Source organism: Saccoglossus kowalevskii, chromosome 8 (assembly GCF_978046115.1).
Source record: "Saccoglossus kowalevskii chromosome 8, keSacKowa6.1, whole genome shotgun sequence".
Classification (NCBI taxonomy): domain Eukaryota; kingdom Metazoa; phylum Hemichordata; class Enteropneusta; family Harrimaniidae; genus Saccoglossus; species Saccoglossus kowalevskii.
Window position 1 is genome coordinate 33238521 of NC_140648.1, and position 5882 is coordinate 33244402.

The following is a 5882-nucleotide window of genomic DNA, read 5'->3' on the forward strand; positions in this document are numbered from 1 at the left end:
AGTTGTATACTTTGATAAAATAAAATAAAATAAATAACAATAAAACAATATAAAACAATAACAATAATATGCAAGAGAATGACTTAGACGGAAGTCAATCATGGTATCAGTTTCATGACAACTGGTTTATCTTATATGTGAGTTATAGAGTGAAATCAAATCCGTGCTGGCAGGAGAAAAAATATACATTCAAGATAAAATCGACCGATTACCGCGAGCCATTCACGCTTTATGGGCGCGTCACTATAGCTACGCTTGATCATAATAAAGAAAACCGTATGCTAAATATTTGCTTTTCATCCAATCACTTAACGATTCAACTGGATTTTACCCTGTGTCGTTGTAAACTTTGACCCTGCATGCTTCGGTAACACACATCTAGTGTTGCCCATTACGAGTCGATTGGTTTCTTTTACAAATATCCCCTATCTTTCTACTCATAGCGTATGTTGCGATGATGTCTTTGTGTGCAAACACCGATTACACGCCACGGTCCCCGGAAGCGTCTCCAAACAGAGGCGTTATGTGGCGTATATATCTCGATGATTCTTTGTGTGATGATCAAGTCTACGACCAACACATTGCATAATACGATATATAAGTGAGCTTTGGGTAAACATTCTTGAGTGGATCGAATAGTTTGACTAACACTATAGTAGATCTGATTGCCTATCGCGTGCTGTTGAAATAATGTAATATATTTGCGAGCAGAATATTCTCTCGATATGTAAACAACGTAGCCAAAGAAACAAGTTATTGTTTTTATTAAAAAAAACGCTGGGTCACTGGTGGCACAGCTTCTTAAAGTTAAAAACTGTATTTAGCGCATCTGTCCCCACAGTTGTAAAACGACATTGTTAACTCTGTCAGCACGTATCAATTCAATTCACGGTGTCGCCACACGCCCCCAGTTCAGTAGACACCTTTCTCAATGACACGTGTATGCCAACAATTCAACTGCTGTGACACCTTGCTTATCTTCAAGTGGTTCTTCTTAATTTCCTATCGCTAATCGTAACATAGCACCTGCTCCTTGTCGCTACAGCAACATATCATGTAGAGCAGTCTGTTTAAATAACTAGTTGTATACCATCGATTTTCCACCGCTGTTTACAACTATTTCGGACCGACTCTGTAGTAAATCAACCGGCAATCTGATTAAAATCTGATGTAGTGTACGGGCTTTAATTATTTTGGCTATAAACTTATTTTAATTTTATTTGTTATTACTTTTGTTATTAATGCCCTTTTATTTCATTATTTTACTTTGATTTTGATTTATTTTAATTCTGCCCTACCTACATCTGATCCGACGCCTATGTAAGTCCCGTTCAAATCTCGCGTAAGTACAGCCAATCACAGCCCCCCTTTTATACAGGCTGTCGGTTGCTTACTTTTCAGTGTATACGGGCAATCTTTCTGTACATTATATTTTGCCCACTTGAATAAACCATTAATAGATAATTGCTAGTATATTTTTATTTGCAAAAGAAATTCCATAGCATTTTACAATTTATGTCATTACATTGAATATTTTTTCACTTCCAACAAATGTGTACACTTCCAGATACATCTTCGCCAGCCAAGGTTCGTTCATTCAGTCATCGCTTCAATTTTACATCACTGAGCATAAGTATCTAGAATGGAAGCAAAAAAATAAGTAAATCGTAATGATTAGAACACTGTAAACAGCTATAGTAAACAATGCAAACTGATTTTAAATTGTATAACGGTCACCGGCCCACGGTATCGACGCAGAAAATTGGAGCAAACAAATATTTCCTGATCAATTGCGATGTGTTCCAAATAAAAAATATTTTATTCCAGTCCAAATCAGCTCAATTACTTTAATAAAGAGTTATTGTATAATGTACAAAATGTTGATACAATTTGATGAATTTTTACAGCTTCAATACCGTAGACGATTTTGGCCCGATCGTCAACAAAACATCACCCGTCTCCAGGGCAGGCGACTGGAAAAAGACACTGGTGTTCGGTCGAACCGGTGGAAACAAAATCGTCACTCCCAGAATAACTATGCGAAATAACGATCTAAAGTCGAACCATTCGAGCCACAATATTAACATAAACATAACTTTCGTTGCATTTGACAATGATAAACTTACCGAAAAGCCGTGTTATTCACGGTCGCTAACGTCGGTATAATCCGCCATTTTATTTGAGTGTGTTTGCCACCTGACTCTGCCCGGTGACGTCATCATGTGCGCTATAGAAGGAGGTCTGTGATTCGTTGACTAAAATCGTCGATAGTGGGTCTCGTTGAAATTTCGTTACATAGGCATCGGCTCAGATGTAGGTAGGGCGGAATTAAAAAAAATCGCAAAATCAAAATCAAAGTAAAATAATAAAATAAAAGGGCATTAATAACAAATATAATAAAACATAAAAATTAAAATAAGTTTATAGCCAAAATAATTAAAGCCCGTACACTACATCAGATTTTAATCAGATTGATCAACCGGTAAATTTAGTTTACCCCAGCAAATCGATCCTCCATCGACTCAGATGAGAGCTTTTCTATTCGTGTTGTTTGTTTACACTATATACACAAACGATTCCGGTGGGGAGGCTGTGAGCACCCTCCTATATCACAGTTCAGCAAATTTAGCAGCTTGTGTGTTTCGGAAATGATGAATAATTATTCTAAAAAAATATTTTATTTTCAAAATAAAACGTTATTCACACCATTATGCGCAAACACATGGATACTTAAAGCGAGAGAGTCGTTACCTACGCACGTGCTTCCCGCGCGTTTTTGATTGGGATTGAGTCGCAATCGACGATAACAACACATGTTAAAAACGCAAAGGCTAATGGGTAGACGTTTGTTTGTATACAATGACACGCTATGGCCATCTTGCGCATGCGCAGGTGACGACTCCCCCGCTTTAACGATCAAGTGTGTGAATACACCTGGTTGATTACTAACTCTATGACTCTTATAACAATTCGAGAATTTGAGTCAAAGTTTCTGTAACAAATAAACATGTTCACACGCTTTTAAAAATGTCACCGGTTATCATAGTTTAAGAATTAATTTTGAAATTATTAAACACAATTCTGCATAGTTGATGTTCACCTAGTATGTGACACGACAGCTGATTGTTTCATACTAGCCGTGTGTAACACATGTAATTGTTTATATTGTAGTAAATTAGATTCCATCCTACTGTTATACATTTCGATTTTACTATTCATTAAGAGCATATTCGATTGTATGTTGTTTGTTTTTCAAGCAAAGCAAAGGAAATAGCAAATATATATATATATATCGGGGAACCAAATGGCGCCCTCAATTGCTTAACTGATTTTTCCTACGTGATAATTGTTGAAGCATTGCGTACATTATCGAACAGTCACGTGGTTAAAACGTAACGATAATTTCCAAATCGTCAGCCTGTGAAATCATCAATTCAAACTCGCCACCAACGGCAGTAATCAGTCGAGGCTTGGATATGAGCCTGAGTAGCCCTAGAAAATCATAAGGGTTACTCCAGTCTATTGCATTACCTCACTGATAAAATGAAATGCGTAAAAAGCAGAAATTGATAATCGATGACTAGGATTACATATTCTGCAACGCTTCTGATTAGCCTACGGGTCGGCATCTACATATCTCTTGGGATATCACATCATGATTTCGTATCGATATATCACATTATATATTGACTTTTTTTTATAAGGCTTAAAACTAATATTAACAAGGATCGTATCAAAAAGAAAATTAACATAACATAATTCCTAACATCTGAAAAGAGCAGGTTCGAAGCGTCCTATTGGGACAAATAAATCGACAGGCATAACCATGGCAACACTGTTATTGGGCATAAATGAGCACAAATTAACGAGCGTTAGTATGTTCGCTCCAATGATCTAACAAAAATAGGAGATGCGCGAAAATTAAAGTTTGCTAAAATGTCAGGACAGCCATATACCAAATTAACATGGTCTGTGAATGAAAAACTAAATCCAAGTACCGAAGGATCTTCTCAGGTAATTTAAAAATACTACACAGCTCGGAATAACTTCTCCTATCACAGGGAAAAAAAGACTTAAAACATAACAATTAATGAATTTACAGAGCACACGTTCAATCAGCTCAATATGTGACTTCTGCCAGACTGGCCTCACCATAGTACATACCGTCCAGATCGGTCTGTAGGCTTCGAATAATACAAACAATGACTTAAAGGGCAGTGGTCGTCGCGCCGCGTCCTGTTCGATACGGGACTCATAGTGACGTATGCAACGAGTATAAAATACATTGTTTGTTTACATGAAATTCGAACACGCGCTGTACGACGACCACCGCCCTTTAACATCTTTAAAAGATTTGAAACGTAAGTGAATGTATATCTGAACTTCGTAATTGATACATTTCCAACTAGGTAGGGAAATCATTCACATGTTAGAAGCGTTTGAACTAAAGCATTTAGCTACACGGGTTTGTCGAGTATGACATAGAGGGCGCTATGTTTAAGTTTGTTCCCAAGCAGTGAACCAACCCAATAATAACCAGTTTTCGGTCTTATGTCATGGATATCGTTTTGATAATTTTAATGAATCGATCGACCGGCTTTGTTATTACATTTTAGCTTTTAATCTATATGTTTATAAATCAGTGCCTTATTTAAATACAGAGGGACTGGACAACGTTTGCATCCGGGGCTGAACACGGCACATATGGTAACGAGAAAAGATTATTCCAGAGAACGCGATTACTGCCATTTCAGTTTTTTTTGTTGATTCTGTCTCGGTATCTTGTGTGTGACGTTTTAAGCGAGACAGGATCTAGAAGTCAGTGGCGAGGAATTGATCCGAGGCGACACTGGATACTCTGAAAATCACCCCGCATATATTGTTTTAATAACATCTATCAAAATTCATCTCAGATAATGTGTCTTTCTCGTCAAGCGATGTATAGACTATATTAAAATAGGTTAATTGGCAATATGTAGTAAAAACAAAAAAAGGATAAGATATATTACTCATATCAAATATCGTGGCATCTTGTGTTAGTGTTAATAAAACTATCATCATTCAGGATGAGCTCCATATTATGCAGTCAAACCATAGGATTTGACATTTGATTCCTTATAATACACGCAGTAATTAAATATAGTTAGAATTCTAATTTGATCATTAGTCATCTTTATCGTGTCATATGTGCGTGGTTACAATATGAAATCGGGGTAATTTTCGTGATTTCCTGGTAGCGATTTTTCGCGGAGGCGTGCTCGCAGTGTACACGTCCAAAGCCACCACCACCACCAGTGCACTGCACCCGATACACTTACACACGACGCGGGTGACTAGTCTCATGATGTTCGAAGTAAAGTGAAGATTTATAACGATTTAATGAATGTTTGCAAATTTTTCAAAATTTCATTGCATCCATAGAGTAGAACTAACGCGTCTTTCAGTACAAGTGTATCGTAAGTTTTATCCGTGGAAAATTATATATTTATATCATGAATTGTATTCTACATAGTAGTATCGCAATGAGTAATCGAACTGAAGATCGCCATCAATGCGTCTATCTATTCCATCACATAGCTAGTAACTCTTATTCAGATCCTTAGCACTGAGTGGATTTTTTTTATATAAAAACAACTTTACACCGGAATTCAACTCCTTTCGTCAGATGCCACTATAACCCAGTTCTGATAAACTGTGCCGTTATCGGTGACGTCACTGGGGAAAACAACGCACTAGGTTATCAGTTTGTAAACAAATGTGAATATTATTTGTTGTCCAAAAAAAATATTTGTGATATTGTCGCAATATATTTTGGGGAATCTATTGTAAAACAATAAATGAAATCTCTAATTTTATTTCCAGTACTACAGATATTCAAAATA

The 5882-nt window shown here is 36.6% G+C and overlaps 1 long non-coding RNA gene across 1 annotated transcript; it reads right to left on the minus strand.

Annotated features, from left to right (window-relative positions):
- Positions 1-1461: 1461 nt before the first annotated feature.
- Positions 1462-2329, minus strand: LOC146739530 (uncharacterized). Its single transcript, XR_014930221.1, has 2 exons — positions 2127-2329; positions 1462-1637 (listed from the first exon to the last, which is right to left on the minus strand). It is a non-coding gene; the product is annotated as an uncharacterized LOC146739530 (long non-coding RNA).
- Between the last annotated feature and the right edge of the window lie 3553 nt (positions 2330-5882).